The 18,428-nt window shown below is 41.2% G+C and overlaps 1 pseudogene; it reads left to right on the top strand.

Moving 5' to 3' along the window:
* The first annotated feature begins 595 nt into the window (after positions 1-595).
* Positions 596-12,317, top strand: LOC104225961 (uncharacterized; annotated as a pseudogene).
* The last annotated feature ends 6,111 nt before the right edge of the window (positions 12,318-18,428 follow it).

The raw sequence follows: 18,428 nt of genomic DNA, 5'->3' as shown, positions 1-18,428 counted from the left end.
TCCCTGCTAACTGAAATGGGTTTGAAATGAGAAAACATAAATTCGAGGTCGAGTGGCATGAGATCGAGGTTGAATGACATGACTTAGGGGATATCTTATGTATTTTTTAAAATAAAAATAAAAATAAATGATCTAGTAAAAATATTGTAAATTGTTGTTATATAGAATGTTTTGCCTTTGAAGATTGTTGTTATACCTGCTTGAATACAAATTAAGAATTTTATTTATTAATTTTGTAAACTAAGCAATCACTTCAAGTCTGAGATAATTGTTATTATTGCATTGTTAGAGATTAGACGTGATCTTAATTTTGAGGAAAAAGTTAAACTTTTGTTATCATTCTTTTGTCATTCTCAACTTAAATAATACTCAACTACAAATGTCATTATCGTAGTGTCAGTTAGGCCGTTGGGTCAAAGCTCGTGTTTCCCGCACTTCTTATTGCGGCGCCGGCGTTACTATTCCACTAACTAAAACCCATATTCGCCTCATCTTATCCATTTTTATTTCCATTCCCAAAAATAAAATAAAATATAAAAGGTGGCACAGGTCAGCTTCTTTCATTCTCGACAAACACCAAAACGACGTCGTCCCAATGCCAGAGAGCCGCCATCTTTCTCCGCCCTCAGCCGCGGCCGCTTCATTTTCCATGGCCGATACCCTACAACAAACTAACCCTAACATTTCGGCGTACTATCAAACGAGAGCGGCTCACATTGGGGTTGTAACTAGTGATTGGCTATCTCAGGCTCAGGCTGCCGTCGGCGATCAATCGGAAGAGACTGTATCAGTGAACTGTTCTTCGAAGTGTGGAAATTCGGGTAAGGGATTTATTGTGATTGATGAGTTCAATAATTGGCGAAAACAGCCTGATTTGGGTGAGGCAGTGGCTGCTATTAGAGCTTTGGCTTCGGTTATTCGGTCCAGTGAAGCTACTACAATGATGGAGCTTGAGATTGAGCTTAAAAAGGCTTCTGATTCTCTCAACGTTCCATTTTTTGAAAAATAGTTTTTGTTTTTAATCCTTATAAATGTATTTAATTGGTCATTCTATTGTGCTAAAATAATTAAAGCATTTTCCTTTTTTTTTTCTATCTTAGTCAATAGGTTCCTAATTCAATAAGCTTGGAATTTTGAGTAGTTTTTTAATGGTAAAAACTGTACATTGCATTAAAAGAGTTTAGCTCCACGATGCTTGGTCTAATGTGCTTTCTTCGGTCTGTGGAAATTCAGATGTTTTGAGTCGCTAAGCTAAGATAAAGTTGAATGTGGATGTCAAGGAAATAAGTTTTTGACAGGATGCGATGCCAGCGTGCTTGGGGGAGACTACTGCTAGGATGGGTGACCTCTTGGAAGTCCTCGTGTTGCATCCCTCCTTTTTAAAAAATGAAATAAGTTGTCACAAACTCCCTTTTGTTTGTTAATCCTTATAACAATATTTGAAGGGTCACTACTGTTGTGCTGAAAGAATTAAAGCCTACAGTGAGCCTTATCATCAGATTTAGTCCTGCAATCAGAGAGGATTATATTTAGATTTGATTGGTTAGAGATGATTGTCACTATCGGACCAATCACGAGAGAGGTCTGTGTTTTGGGTTCAAGGGGAGAACTAATGGTGGTTTATGAAACTTGATTTCAATAGATTATCACAACAGCGAAGATGCAGATATGGTGCAGTAGTAAATATCCAATTTTACCCTTGATGGAGGGTGACGTTCCTAATGTCATTAGAGCTTTATTCTTCAACTTTTTAAGTGCCTACTCTTGTCAGACCCTTGAATTTTGATGTGTAAAACTAGATTGGTTTGGCAGTATACATCTACCTAATAGTAGTCGAGCCAAATTTGCTTGCAAGCATAATCAGAGAGTTGAGAAATTTATGTTCTTTTTTATGTTTCTATTGCAGTCATGGGACAAAACCTCCATCTCTTTTTCAGCTGGTTGTGATTTGTTCATGCGCTATTTAACAAGAACTTCAGCATTGGAATATGAGGACTTTAATTCAGCTAAGTCTCGCCTTCTTGAACGTGCAGAGAAGTTTGGGGGAATATCTTATAAGGTAAACCAGGAAATTACTTAGAGGAATAAGCATTTTAATCAAATTAACATAACTTCTAAAGAAAAAAACTTTGAAATGCAGGCTCGGAAGATAATTGCGATGCTCAGCCAAGATTTTATTTTTTAATGGTTGCACCATTTTAGTACATGGCTTCTCCAGAGTGGTGTTAGAGATTCTGAAAACTGCAGCTCAGAATAGGAAGCTTTTTCGAGTTCTTTGCACTGGTTTGTACAGAAGTGTTAAATTGCTAGTACATATGAATTATTGCTGGAGTTAGATAGTTTTATGTGCTATCTATGGTGAAGTGGCGATTGTTTTCTCTCTTCTCAGTATTTATTTTCATCTTGGATGGACAAGCCAGAAGGGAATGAAAAGTTTCTCTTTCATCAATATACTGCCTTTATAAGAAAACTTTTGCTTATCAGTTAACCAGATGATAGATAATTATGTTTATGGACAGTTAGCGACAAATAAATGAGGGAGAAGGAACTTTCTTTGCTTTTGCTCATTTTTTTATTTGCTTTTTTTTTTTGAAGATTCGCATGGAATGTTAGGGTTCAAACTTTTCTTTATTCCCCTGTCAGAAAGACTGTTGTTTCTCTTTCTCCCGGTTCCTCTCAATTCAAGTAGTACTAATTGGTGAAAAAGTTTCGAGTTGTCGTTGATTATAGCCCTTCTTGTTTTGATAATGGTGAAAGGTGAAACTGCATCTGCTTTCATCTAGACCTATTTGAGAAGATGAGTTATTGTTTAATGTTATCGCATGATAATTTGGATTCCATTATCTGAAATGCAGAGGGGAGGCCAGACAGGACTGGGTTACGATTGTCCAACGAGCTAGCCAAGCTTGATGTTCCTGTGAAGCTCTTAATAGATTCTGCTGTGGCATATAGCATGGATGAAGTGGACATGGTTTTTGTTGGGGCAGATGGAGTGGTTGAAAGTGGAGGTGTTATCAACATGATGGGAACCTACCAAATTGCTTTGGTAGCTAAGAGCATGAACAAACCAGTCTATGTGGCCGCTGAAAGCTATAAGGTAGGTTGAAAGCATGTTATCTGTTATATTAAAGATTTCAATCCACGTGTCTTGAGGGGTATTTTGACTGATGGAACCAGAAGTGTGCTAAAAAAAAGTTCTAATTTCTTGCAGTTTGCTCGTCTCTATCCACTGGACCAAAAAGATATGGTTCCAGCTTTACGTCCAATTGATTTTGGGGTGCCAATTCCATCCAAGGTGGAGGTTGAAACTTCTGCTCGTGATTATACACCACCTCAGTATCTTACACTACTATTCACAGATTTTGGCGTTCTAACACCATCTGTAGTAAGTGATGAACTTATTCAACTATATTTATAGTCTCAATGAAGTCTAATTCTTTCGTAGGTGTCACAACGGGTACATGTGGGGAGGCAATTCAGTTTTCTTTATCCAGTTTTTGCGTACCACCTTGTATTACTGTGCACTTTGGGGTATTCTCTCCATTTGAATATGGTATGGAATGTACTACTCTGTTTGCTCATATAGGTTACTCTTAGGTATTTAATGGAATCATTGATACTTAAGTAGAGCAAAACATTGAAGAAATGGCAGGCAGAATCATGAAATAGTGTAGATGATCATTTCAAATTCCTTTTCCCTGTAGTATGTTTGTTTTTACAAGAGGGGAATAATAAGAAAAGAAAGTCGTTTTCCCTACAACTTAAATGGTTTATCTTTTGGAGATAAATAATGGCATATTGTGATGAAAGAGTCTTATCGATCATTCTGAGGAAATAAACACATACTATTACCAGTTACCAATTCTTAACAAGAAACACATATTCCTCTCCATTTGGATCCTCTCCAAAATTGACATTTTATCTATAATGATATTCTCTTATCGGAATGACATGATATGATTAAGATCATAATTTAAAGACGTTTTTGGTTTGTACACTTTTTTCTTTACATTTTTTTAACTTCACGCTAAAACACATAAAGCTTGACGACAATGGGAGCTTTTGGTGATGGACATTTGTATTAGGATAAGGAGGAAGAAGATGTCAGTACAAGGACGCCCCAGAATTAGGTGGGGCGCCTTAACTAAGGATAAAGCTAAGGAGTTGGAAGGAAGGTTATCGGCAATGGGAGCTTGGAGAAGTAGTGGGGACGCAAACACAATGTGGTCGACGACGGCGGACTGTATAAGAAAGGCGGCGAGAGAGGTGTTAGGGATATCTACGGGCCACAATGGTGGCCACAAAGGAGATTGGTGGTGGAATGCAGTTGTCCAAGGTAAAGTGGAAGCAAAGAAGGTGGCTTACCTGCGGTTAGTAGGGAGCACTGACGAGGAGGAGAAGAGAGAGAACAGTCAAAGGTATAAGGTAGCTAGGAAGGAGGCGAAGATGGCAGTGACGGAGGCTAAGACGACAGCTTTTGCTCGTCTGTATGAGGAACTAAGGAACAAAGGTGGGGAGAAGAAGTTATTCCGACTCGCTAAGGCGAGAGAGAGGACAACTCGGGATCTGGACCAAGTGAGGTGCATAAAAGATGATGACGACAAAGTTTTGATGGGAGATGACCAGATTAAGAGGAGGTGGCAGACCTACTTTCATAAACTTCTAAGTGAAGAAGGGGATCAAGATATTATACTTGGGGAATTGAGGAATGCCGACAGTCACCATGAATTAAGTAATTGTAGGGACATTGAGATCGATGAAGTCATGGAGGCAATGCGTAAGATGAGAAGGGGCAGAGCTACCGGGCCAGACGAAATTCCGGTTGAACTGTGGAGGTGTGTGGGTAGAGCAGGCTTGGAATGACTTACTGCATTGTTTAGTGTTATATTCAAGACTAATAGGATGCCTGAAGAGTGGAGGTGGAGTACAATGGTCCCATTGTATAAGAACAAAGGTGATGTCCAGAGCTGTAACAACTATAGGGGCATCAAATTACTAAGTCATACCATGAAAGTTTAGGAGAGAGTGGTAGAGATGAGAGTGCGAAGGACGATGTCTATTTCAGACAACCAGTTCGGGTTCATGCCGGGGCGATCTACCACAGAAGCTATCCACCTTATTAGGAGGATGGTGGAACAGTACAGGGATGGGAAGAAAGATCTCCACATGGTGTTTATTGATCTGGAGAAAGCGTACGATAGGGTTCCTAGGGAGGTCTTATGGAGCTGCTTAGAGGATAAAGGGGTCCCGGTTGACTATATTAGGGTGATTAAAGACATGTATGCTGGAGCTAAGACTCGGGTTAGGACAGTAGGAGGCGACTCTGAACACTTTCCAGTTATTACGGGGTTGCACCAAGGGTCTGCGCTCAGCCCATTCCTATTTGCCCTGGTGATGGATGCACTGACTCATCATATTCAAGGGGAGGTGCCATGGTGCATGCTATTTGCTGATGACATTATTCTAATTGACGAGACACGAGGCGGCGTCAACGAGAGGCTAGAGATTTGGAGACATGCTCTTGAGTCTAAAGGTTTCAAGTTGAGCAGGACGAAGACGGAATACCTCGAGTGCAAATTTGGAGTTGAGCCGACGGAAGCGGGAGTTGAAGTGAGGCTTGACTCTCAAGTCATTCCCAAGAGGGGTAGTTTCAAGTACCTTGGATCGGTTATTCAGGGGATCGGGGAGATTGACGAGGATGTCACACACCGTATAGGGGTGGGGTGGATGAAGTGGAGGTTAGCGTCGGGAGTCTTGTGTGACAAGAAAGTGCCACCGTTACTAAAAGGTAAGTTTTATAGAGCAGTGGTTAGGCCTGCCATGTTATATGGAACTGAATGTTGGCCGGTAAAGAACTCACACATCCAGAAGATGAAAGTAGCAGAGATGAGGATGTTGAGGTGGATGTGCGGGCATACAAGGATGGATAAGATTAGGAATGAAGATATTCGAGAGAAGGTGGGTGTGGCCCCCATGGAGGACAAGATGCGGGAAGTAAGACTCAGATGGTTCGGGCACATTCAGAGGAGGAGCACTGATGCACCGGTGAGGAGGTGTGAGCGACTGGCTGTAGTGGGCACGCGGAGAGGTAGAGGGCGACCTAAGAAGTATTGGGGAGAGGTGATCAGACAGGACATGGCGCGACTTAGGATTACTGAGGACATGGCCCTTGACAGGGAATTATGGAGGTCGAGCATTAAGGTTGTAGGTTAGGGGAAAGTTGTGAATATTTCTACAGCACAATAGAGTGAGACTAGCCAGTTAGGAGTTAGACTAAGAATGTCATTGGTCGTCTATTGATGCAGGGCTTTACCTGCTAGTTTTACTATACCAGCCATCTATTTCGTATTCTGTATTTCATATCTCTTATATTGCTGTTATTTTATTATGCATTTTTATGGTACTAATATATCGACTCCTGCTGCTTTTTTGAGCCGAGGGTCTCCTGGAAACAGCCTCTCACCCTTCGGGGTAGGGGTAAGGTCTGCGTACATATTACCCTCCCCAGACCCCACCTGTGGGATTATACTGGGTCGTTGTTGTTGTTGTTGTTGTTGCTAAAACACATAAAATGAAACCGAGGGAAAGTGTGCCATTAAGCATGTTCTTTCTCTGAAAACAGAAATCCCTAATTTCAATTCTAAATCAAACAACAAAGAGGACAAAGTCAATCACATTTCTTATCTAAAATAAACACATACCAATTTTAATCAAATACCACTGTGTAAAGAAGAAGCAAAGCAAATAAGAAGAAAAGGAAGCACAATAACAGAAGAAATATCACCATAAGTATTGTTATCGACCCAAAAAAGAATCCGAAGAGAAATCGAGAACTGGGAGAAGATACACAGGTTACTAAAAATACTGTTATTCACAAAACAAGAACCTAGGGAGAGAACTCGATAGGTAATGGAGAAAATACTACAAAGATAAACAGGGGAAGAGATGATGGAGCAGAGTGAAGTCGGATAAAATTCCATAGAAAACAAGGAGAAATATCTGTAGGTGCATTGTTATCTCATAGCCCGCTTACTCACCAAATTTCAACATAAGGTTGGTCAGTAAGCCGGCTATGAGATAACACCTACAGATATTTCTCGTTGTTTTTCATGAAATTTCATCCAATTTACTTTGCTCCATCTCTTCCCATCTCTATCTTCTTTCGAGTTCTCTCCGTGTAGGCCTTTGTTTTGTGAATATCAGTACTTTTACTGGCCTCTGTATCTTCTACAAAATCGACTACAAAATCGACATCTTCCTACAAGGGAATTTCACACGTTTGCTCCTTCTCACAACATTTGCATTTGGTTGACTATGCTTGGCACTCACAATATAGCCTTGGAGTCACTGTCACTCTGATGACCCGGCTAGTCGTCTCCTGAGTTACCGCTCTGTTTTCCCCATTTTTGCTTCTTATTGCATTGTCTATCGGTTCTATATGTGATTGGGTTGGTTGGCTCGGGCTCGGAAAGGATTTGGTAAGGTTTGAGACACTTAGTCTCTTTTGAGGAAGCTTAAGTTTGGAAAGGTCAACCAGATGTTGACTAAGGCTCGGATGTGAGTTCTGATGGTTCGGATAGCTTCGGGAGGTGATTTGGGACTTAGGAGCGTGATCGGAATGAGTTTTGGAGGGTCGGAGTAGATTTAGTCTTGAATTGGCGAAGTTGTTATTTTGGCGATTTCCGGTTGGTAGGCGAGATTTTGATATAGGGGGTCGGAATGGAATTCCGAGAGTTGCAATAGTCCCGTTTTGTCATTTGGGATGTGTGTGCAAACTTTTAGGTCATTCGGACGTAGTTTGGTTGGGTTTTTGATCAAAAGCGGAATTCAGAAGATTTTTGGAAACTTAGGCTTGAATCCGATGTGTTTTGGTTGATTTGACATTGTTTGAGGTGTTTTGAAGATTGATACAAGTTTGAATAAGGTTATGGTATATGTTTGTGCTTTTGGTTGAGGTCCCGGGGGCCTCGGGATGATTTCGGATGGTCGACGGGGGAGTTTGAGATTTTATGAAGTTGCATATTTTTCTGCTTCTGGTATTTCCGCACCTGCGGATTGGAGACCGCAGGTGCGATGCCGCAAATGCGAGGATGGGAGCCGCAGAAGCGGAAATAAGCTAGGGAGGCAGAAACCGCAGAAGCGGTTAGGAGGACCGCACCTGCGATGCCGCAAATGCGGAAGCATGGGAACTTAAGTCAAAACTGCAGAAGCAGTTGGTTGACCGCAAATGTGGTACCGCAAAAGCGGTAATTGGCGCAGATGCGAAAATGCCTGGGCCAGAAGGTATAAATTGTGTCCTTCGCGATTTTTGAGCTATTTCACCATTTTTAATTCGGCTTTGGAGCTTTCTGGACGATTTTGAAGAGGAATTTCAAGGGAACTTCATTGAGGTAAGGATTTTGGATTTAAAACTCGTTCTATGGTATTATTTCACGGATTAGGCTTGTAATTTATGGAATTTAAGGATCAAAGTTTGGGAAAACTAGGGCTTGGAAACTTAGACCTTTGATTGAGGATTTGAAGGACCATTTGAGGTCGGATTTCAGAACTTTAGATATGTATGAACTCGTGGGGAGATAAGGAATCTATTGATGTAAAAATTATCGAATTTCGAGACATAGGCCCGGGGGTCTGTAAGGCCCCGTGAAAATTTCTATTCAAAAATCCGAAATCTCGTAGTGCCAAGTTAGGATCATGTGTTAGAAATTCATTTTGGATTGATCTACGCATTAAAAGTTAAGGAATAATGATTTCTAGAAAAGTGCGTTTCTGCGGGCCATTATGCGATCGCATAATAGCAATGCGGACCACATAATCGCCGCAGAGTCAGACAGTTTGATGGTTAATTTGAGGTCAACTATGCGGCAAATTATGCGATCGCATAATCAATATGCAGGCCGCATAGTCATCGCATAATCCCTTTGGAATTTTTGTGAGAAGCAGTTCTGCGGTGCATTATACGACCACAGAACAGATATGCAGACCACATTTTTGTCGCATACCCAGACAGTTTGTTCAGGTTTTGGGACCATTTTTGCGGTCCATTTTGCGGGCCGCATGTCCATTATGCGATCGCAGATTGTGTCGCTATTTTCTAACTTTTAAAACCCGACCCCATTCCATTAAAAACACCAATTAGACCTCTTTTATGTTATTTTTACTGCAAATAGAGTGAGAGAGGGAGCTCTAGAGGGAGGAACTAACTCACAAACCTTGCCAAATCTTTGAAGACTTTCAAGCAAAATTTGCTAGACTTTCACCCCAAGAGGTAAGAACTTGAGCCCTAATCTCTGGTTTCGAAATTCACATTAGAATGAGTAATTAGCTTAGGGGCTCATGGGTATAAGAATAGATTTTCTTGCATGCATAAAAGATAATAGGGTATGGGGAGGTTGTGAACTAAAAAGATAGCAATTAGGGTGTACAATGGTAGAAATCTCTCACAAAAGGGGGTCCTAAAATCACAGTGCACACTTAGTGCTTGTTAATTTACTTAAATGAGTTAGAAGCTTAATCATGTCTCTAATTCTTGGTTCGATTGGTAATTTTTATAAAATAGATTGAAGTTGCTAAGAGTCCCGGAATTTTGTAAAAATTTTAAAAAAGCTCTATTGAGGTATGTATGGCTAAAACCCCCTCTTATTAGAAATTGAGCTCCGTTGGTGTATATGCAAATGTGGTAAGACTGAAATTGGATTGATGAATTGATTGTTATTTCACATGAATTGGTTTTGCAACTGTATATACGTGATAGGGGTGCCTCAATATGTTTAATATATTATTCTTGCTAATTTAAAGATGTGTGAAGAATATAAACCATGTGTTGGAATGCCTAGACCTCAATTTCAGGATTTAAACTGAGATTGTCATGCCAGCTATGTGAAATCTTGTCTATGTTTACACTTGATTTGCTCTTGTTTGTGCCTGTTATCCTAAATTGCAGTATTGGTATTGAAAGTGGACATGATGTGAAAATTTCGGCCCTAAGTGCCAATGAATTGACATGATATATGTGAAATAAAGATTCAAATGAGATGATTAATGAGAAAGGAACAACGCCTAGGTAAGGCGGCCTAGCCGATCGGGCCGTGATCGGACACCATGCTGCACACATGGTGGTAATGTGCTGATATTGAATTCCGGAAAAGGAAAATGAGATGGTGATTGAGGTATATGTCTCAAATGAGGCAACCTAGCTGATCGGGTCGTGATCGGACTCCGCTCAAGACAGTGGTGGTATTGTGAACAATGATGAACATATGAAATGTCCCAAACTAAAGTTATGGAAATCATGTGAAAGTTATATGATTCTTTATTTGATTATGTAGTGTTCGGTTAAAGCTTTGATTGTCTCTTGTGATTTCCTTGTTCTTATATAATAGTTCTTTCTAATAAGACGGTGTTTAGTTATACATACTAATACTATTCCATGGTACTAACGCCTATTTTGCCGGGGGCGCTACATTTTTAAATGAATGTAGGTGGCTCCATAGCGGACAATGGCGATCGCGCGTAGCGGAGTATCCTCCTCTCATAGTCTTGGTGAGCCCCTTTTTTTCTTCAAGGGGTTATGTTGCACATCTTTTGTTGTAGATTTTCACTTTTGAGGTATAGCCGGGGCCTTATTGCCGACGTTGTCATACTTGTCTTTTGTATCCTTAGAGGCTCCATAGACGTTTGTGTGGATTATGTACGGGTGTTGGATGGGTCTATGAACCAAGTTGTAATCTTAAACTCTTGTTTCTCTAAATTGTAACTGTATGGAATCTTGGAACTTAACTACGGTTTAAGGTTGTGATATAGAATGAACTATCAATATTGAATGTTCAACCTCTCCTATTGTCTAAATAAGCGAAAACATGTTTCCCCTAATCATATTAAGTTGAGTAGAAAGTGTTAACAAGGCTTGCTCAGTTGGGATCACTCGATTGAGCGCCGGTCGCTCCTCCCGAGGTTGGGGCTTGACAGGGTCAGGTTTTGGTAATTTGGGGATTTATGTTGTAAATTGATTATTTTCACTTGGGCTTCGTTCCCTTAGCATATTTTGATGCCGTGATTCTAATTTTGGATAGATTCGACGCGAGTGGAGGCCGATTCGAGGGGCAAAGGCATCACGAGCTAGAGATTTGACCGAATTGAGGTGAGTAATGATTGTAAATGATGTTCTGAGGGTATGAAACCCCGAATTTACACATCATTGTGCTATATTGAGGTGACACACACGCTTGATGATGAGCGTGGGGTCGTGCACCGTTGGGGATTGTGACTTAGTCCGTCCCGAATGACTATCTTATCGCGTGTTTGACTGAAATCTATTTGTTATCATCATTATTTGGGATGAATGTCATCTTTGGGCTTCGTGCCAACTATTTGAACCCTTCAGGGACTTTTATTAATATTTCCTCACTGTTTTGACTTTATACTTGAATTCAGTCATGTTATATTTCACTGTTTTCGTACTCAGCCATGTTTACTCTGTTTTGACACTTAAATGATCTTTTAAATGATATTTTAGGTTGAGAATCGTGTTTTACTATTGCCCGAGTGGCTTGTGAGGATTTTGACTGAGGAAGGCCGAGGGCCTATGTTGTGAGGAAATATTTGATATTGATTATGAGGCCGAGGGCCTGAGATATGTACGCCACGAGGTGGCTTGTTGATATGAGGCCGAGAGCCTAGTGATGATGCCACGAGATGGCTTGATATTGCGTTTGGGCCGTAAGGGTCCCCTCCAGGAGCCTGCACACTCCCAGTGAACGCGGGTACCCATTGTGATGTGAGAGATAACCCGAGGGGATGGTATTGTTGACGTTGTGCCAGAGGGGAAAAAACCTTTATGTGCTTATCTGTCTTATTTGTTTGTCATTTATCTGTTTAATTGTTGAAAAGGTATTTCCTGAAGTTTAAATTGGACTTATATGATTATTCGTACCTTTACTGATTCACCGTTTTAATGGTTTTACTGCATCATTATAACATGTAATGCACCTTACGTGATTTCCTACTTTCAGTCTTTATTTATGATTATTACTCACTGAGTTGGAGTAATCACTTTACTCCCTGCACCCCATGTGCAGATTCAGGCGTTGCGGATCCTGCCAGTGCGAGTTGAGAGCTCCCGGCAGATTTTGGAGTCCACGAGGTAGCTGTTTGGCGTCCACAGTCCCGTATTTCTCCCCCTTATCATTTCTATCTCTTTATCAGACAGTCTGTAATAGTTTATAGACTTGTCAAACTTGTATTAGAACTTGTAGATGCCCATGACTAGTGACACCCCGATATCAGGCTGTGTTGGGTTGTTCTTCCGCATAATTGTACTGTTGACTACTTAAACCTTGGGTTATTTATGCTTTAGACTCGAATCTTATTATTTAACTACTTAAAAATTGAAATAGGAAGTGTTGACTGGCCTTGTCTTCACGAGAGGCGCCATCACGATCGGGTCCGGGTTTAGGGTCGTGACAAGTTGGTATTAGAGCCTAGGTTACATAGGTCTCACGAGTCATGAGCAGGTTTAGTAGAGTCTTGCGGATCGGTACAGAGACGTCTGTATTTATCCTCGAGAGGCTGCAGAACCTTTAGGAAAAACTTCATATTCTTGAAATTCATGTCGTGCGAATTTGTTGATCCGAGTACTAAACTTCTGTTATTCTATTCTCTCGTAGATGGTGAGGACACGCGCTACTGGTAAGGATGGACGACCACCAGTACCACCAGCTGTGGCCACTAGAGGCCGATGATGCGGTCGTGGTCGTAGTAGGGGCAGAGGTGTGGCCCGCACAGCAGCTAGGGCAGCACCTGCAGATCCACCAACCGCCCCGGTTCAGGATCAGGTCCTAGTTGCAGACGCTCCATCAGCACCAGCTTAGGCACCAGTTGTGCCCATTGTGATTTCGGGTCTTTAGGAGGCCTTAGCTCAGATTCTATCAGTTTGTACTGGCCTAGCTCAGGCGGTTTCAGCCACTACAGTCGCAGCTACTTCTTAGGCCGGGGGAGGCAATTAGACTCACGCCGCTTGCACACCTGAGAAGGTCGTGCAGGGACTTCAGACGCCGGGGGCACATCCAGCCCAGCCGGTTGCAGCTGCTTAGGACTATGTAGTTCCTGCCATGCTAGAGGACGAGTAGCGTAGGTTGGAGAGGTTTGGTAGACTTCAGCCTCCGACTTTCAGTAGTGCAGAGGGCGAGGATGCCCAAGGTTTCTTGGATAAGTATCAGAGGATGCTTCGTACAACGGGTATTCTGGAGACCAGCGGGGTCGCTTTCACTATGTATCAGTTTTCTGGAGTTGCCTTCACTTGGTGGGAGACTTTTGAGAGGCGTAGGCCTGTTGGTGCAGCACCTCTTACCTGGCAACAGTTCTCCGTTCTCTTTCTGGAGAAGTATGTGCCGCAGTCTCCCAGAGAGGAGTTGCGTAGGGAGTTTGAGTGGTTGCGTCAGGGAGAGATGATTGTGTCTCAATATGAGATGAGGTTCTCCGAGTTAGCTCGTCATGATATTTGGTTGGTTCCGACAGATAGAGAGAGGATTAGGAGGTTTGTTGATGGCCTCACTTATCAACTTCGTATACTCATGACCAGTAAGAGGGTGACTGGTGCTACTTTCGAGGAGGTTGTGGATATTGCCCGTGAGATTGAGTTTGTTTGTCGCCAGAAGCGAGAGGAGAGGGAGGCCAAGAGGCCTCGAGGATCTGGTAGCTATAGTGGTGCTCCTTCGAGAGGTCAGTTTCAACATGGCAGAGGCTTCCATTCAGGCATGCTCAGCTAGCTCACCCAGGTTATCGTGGGGCGTCATCGGGTCATGGTTCTCACAGTTCTCATCAGGGCCATCAATTCAGGGCTCTTCTATGCCATGTGCATCATCTAGTCATTCTGATGCGAGGGGTTCCCTTTAGTCCCCTTCTCCAGCACCTGGGAGTTGTTATGAGTGCAGAGAGATGGGTCACATGTGGAGGCAGTACCCTCGTCATTTTGCGAGTTCATCTCAGCAAAGGGGTCATTCATCGGCTTCAACGCCAGTTACTTCACCACCACCCACCCAGCCAGCTAGAGGTGGAGGTCAGTCATCTAGGGGTCGCCCTAGAGGGGGAGGTCGATCAGGTGGCAGTCAGGCCCGTTTCTATGCACTTCCAGGCAGATCTGATGCTATTGTTTCAGATGCTGTTATTACAGGTATTGTTTCAGTCTGCCGCACAGATGCCTCTGTATTATTTGATCTCGGTTCTACCTTTTCTTATGTTTCATCATACTTTGCTCGTTATTTGGGTACGCCCTGTGAGTTTCTTACTTCACCTGTTTATGTATCTACCCCGGTGGGCGATACTGTTGTTGTAGACCGTGTCTACCGGTTGTGTGTGGTGACCATTGGGGGTCTGGAGACCCATGTGGATATATTATTATTGTGTATGGTGGATTTCGATGTCATTGGGCATGGATTGGCTATCTCCGTGTCGTGCTATTCTGGACTGTAATGCTAAGACAGTCACATTGACTATACTGGGTGTGCCATAGATTGAGTGGCGATGTGTGACTGATTATGTTCCCAGTAGAGTGATCTCATTCTTGAAAACCCAGCGTATGGTTGGGAAGAGTTGTCTTTCGTATCTAGCCTTTGTGAGGGATGTCGGTGCTGAGACTCCCAGTATTGATTCTGTTCCAGTTGTGAGGGATTTTCCCGATGTGTTTCATGCAGACCTGCCGGGCATGCCACCTGATAGGGATATTGATTTTGGTATTGACCTAGTGCCGGGCACTCAGCCCATTTCTATTCCGTCGTATCGTATGACACCAGTAGAGTTGAAGGAATTAAAGGAGCAGCTTCAGGAACTCCTTGATAAGGGATTCATTCGGCCTAGTGTGTCACCTTGGGATGCGTCAGTTTTATTTGTGAAGAAAAAGTATGACACTATGAGGATGTGCATTGATTATAGGCAATTGAACAAGGTAACAATTAAGAACAAGTATCCTTTGCCTCGCATTGATGATTTATTCGACCAACTTCAGGGAGCGAGAGTGTTCTCCAAAATTGATCTCCGTTCAATTTATCACCAGTTTGTCACACCTCCTTTTTACATACCCGAGAGGATACAAGGGAGTTTTTTCCAATTAAAGGACAATCGAAACGGGATTTATTTATTTATTTTAGAGTCGCCACTTGGGAGATTTAGAGTGTCCCAAGTCACCAATTTTAATCCCGAATCGAGGAAAAGAATGACTCCATATTACAGTCTGCGTACCAGAAATCCGGATAAGGAATTCTGTTAACCCGGGAGAAGGTGTTAGGCATTCCAGAGTTCCGTGGTTCTAGCACGGTCGCTCAACTGTTATATTCGGCTTGATTATCTGATTTTTATACAAATATGAACTTATGTGCAAATTTTAACTTTTTACCGCTTTCATAATTATTATTATTATTTTTTTTACAAGGAATTGCAACGTTGTGAAAATATATCTCGAACCGCGTTACAATCAATGTACCCGTGGTCGTCGACACACTTTGACTCCGTTGAGATTTGGATTTGGGTCACATCAATGTGCACCCGTGTTTAAGAAGGTTAAATTATTAAATACGCGCCTAAAGCAACTAGCGTATCATTTACTTTGGGTAGGGCCGTGGAATTTTACTAAACGGTCCATCCCGAAGTCTAAACAATTTTAAAGCAAATATTTACTGAGGGCCCCGCAATTTTGTATTTTTATTTGGCGAGGCTCATCTCATTCTTATTTTTTGAAAGGAATTTGCAACGTCATGGACACACATCTCGAACCACGTCACAATCAATGTACCCGTGATTAGAGACACATTTCGACTCCGTTGAGATTTGGATTTGGGTCACATAAATGTGCACCCGAGTTTAAGAAAGTAAAATTATTAAAGGTACGCCTAAAGCAACTAGCGTATTTGTTATTTTGGGAAGGCCGTAAAATTCGCTAAGCGGCCTGTCCCGAATTCTAAATAATTTAATATATACATTTAGAGGGCCCCGCAGCTTGTGCATTTTTGTTGATCGAGGCTCGTCTCATTTTATTTTAAGGATAAACCTATAGTGACTACATTTTTCTATTAAGTTCGTCTCTAAAAATAAAAGGAAATCCCTCAATTAATTACATGCTGAAAAAGTCAAACTTATTAGTTATTAATTTACGGCTAATGCAAAAATGGAAAATTGCAATCGAATTTGTACAAAGAGAGATTGCTTCCGTTCTATATTCTATTATTTAATAATACTGGAACATGAGATTGACGCCCAATAATATCAAAACAGATTAGCTATTCTTCGATTAATTTAAACTAACATCATTAGATGAAAAAGTTATACATATGCAACATCATTATTCATTAATCAATCAACTACATTTTTATACAAAGAAAGGAAAATTGTATTCAAACACAAATCCGAACAGGAACAAAGCCTGATTAATATTTCATTTCGCTTCAAACCGAGAGTGTACAAATGTGTACCTGGAAATGGCAGTACAAGAAGAAAAGAAGTAGGAGTCAGCAGCAATAATAACACAGCAACAGCAGGTTCAGCAACACCGCAAACCAGTAACAACCAGTAGAATAACCCAGTAACAGATTGAAAACCCAACAATACCAAAGTGCAATCACAGTCAAAGCAGAAGAGCGACGGACACAAGATGCAGTGGTTTAATGATTTTTGAATAACACTCGAGAAAAGCAAACGGAAATTATTCAAGTAGAAGTTCAAGTTGTCTTTCTCTTTTACTCTCTAACACTCTTGAAATTTTTCAGAATGTATTACTCTCAAAAATATTCTCCCAATAATAATCTCTAACCTTCCTCCCTTTTTTAATTCAAGTCCCCTTTAATGTGTCAAATGACCCTATATATATAGCAAGACAAGTCTTGAATCCCCAACCCGAAATTATTCCCCCAAGGCATGTTTTGTCCCCACTACTTAATGTTTTCTTTATTTTAAACCTTGTCCCCCATGCCTACATTAAATAAATTCATCAACCCAACCCATTACAATTTGTCCCTCATGCCTAACATAAACAAATACAATATCCCCCTCCACTACATTATGTTTTGTCCTATTATGTTAAACAATTATATCAAACACCACCCCATTATATTTTGTCCCCCATGCTTAACATAAAGAATTAAAATAATGTTCAATTACCAAACTACCCCTCCGACCTTATTGCAATTACCATTCTACCCCTGAATGTAATGCAATTTACCAAACTACCCCCATCAACTCTAAACAATCAATTAATCATAACTTAACCAAAATATAGCCAAGATGACCAATTTCTCAACAATCTTCAACAACAAATCACATGAACACGATGAACAACACAACTCTAAATTAATGGAAATAAATTAACCATATCGGGAACCAATCCTGGTTAACTTAGACAAAAAAATGGATAAGCAAGGAACAACAATATTAACAACACAATACATGATTCATCAACGAATCAAAAACCAAAATATAAACTCACATTAAATCACTGGATTTAAAATGAACTTCAAACAAAAATGAACATGAATTAAATCTATTTTTAAGCAACAAACATGACGGATTCAAACAACATTAATAATTTCTGGAAAATACATAACAACACATGAAACAAATTGAAGAGATAATTAATTAAATTTCAATTTGAATCTAACAAACATTAAACTAACAAATTTTTACCTAAACAATAAAACAAACATGAAATAAACATGAAAAACAACTAATTAAATTTCCATTTGAAATCTGAAAATTAATTCAACAAAACATATGAACATGAACAAAACAAAAAATCAAATATCTACCGATTTTAGATTCGAGAAATATCAAAAAAAAATACGGACAAAAATAAACTCGAAATCTACTAACCGGATCGAAACGAAATATGTACGGACTGTTTCCCAACCAAAGCTTCGAACAAATGACGATGAAGGCGAATTTAAGAAGCAAACGAAGAAGTGAAGCAAACGACGCAGCAGTAGAGGCTTGTTTTGGCCTCAAGCTGCTCGACGTACACACTGCACAGTAGGGTCATTTGGCTGGGAGCAGCTGTTCGTCGAAGGAGGAGAAGCAGCGTCAGCTGCCATGGTAGAAGGAGGAGAAGCAGCGGCGACGAGCCTCGATGAAGGCAGAAACAGCTGCGGTGAAGAAGGCTGCAGCGAACAACAATGGCGGAGCAGGCAGCAACTATGGTTGTCGACTGTTGCGGCGTTCAGCAGATATGGTCGTCGAGGAAGAATACGGGGATGAAGAAAGCTGAAGCGGAAGCAGCAGCAGTGGTGTGAAGGAGGAGAAACAGGTCGTTTTGGAGAAGGTTGACGGAGAAGGCGACCAACGACCATGCGAGCTCTTGCTCGAGCTCGATGAGGCAGCGACAATGGTGTTGGAGCTTGTTCTGGGCGTGAAGAGGTGGAAAGGCTGCCATGGTTGTGTAAATGGAGATG

Source organism: Nicotiana sylvestris, chromosome 10 (genome assembly GCF_000393655.2).
Source record: "Nicotiana sylvestris chromosome 10, ASM39365v2, whole genome shotgun sequence".
Classification (NCBI taxonomy): domain Eukaryota; kingdom Viridiplantae; phylum Streptophyta; class Magnoliopsida; order Solanales; family Solanaceae; genus Nicotiana; species Nicotiana sylvestris.
This window is presented reverse-complemented; position numbering and strand designations above follow the sequence as displayed.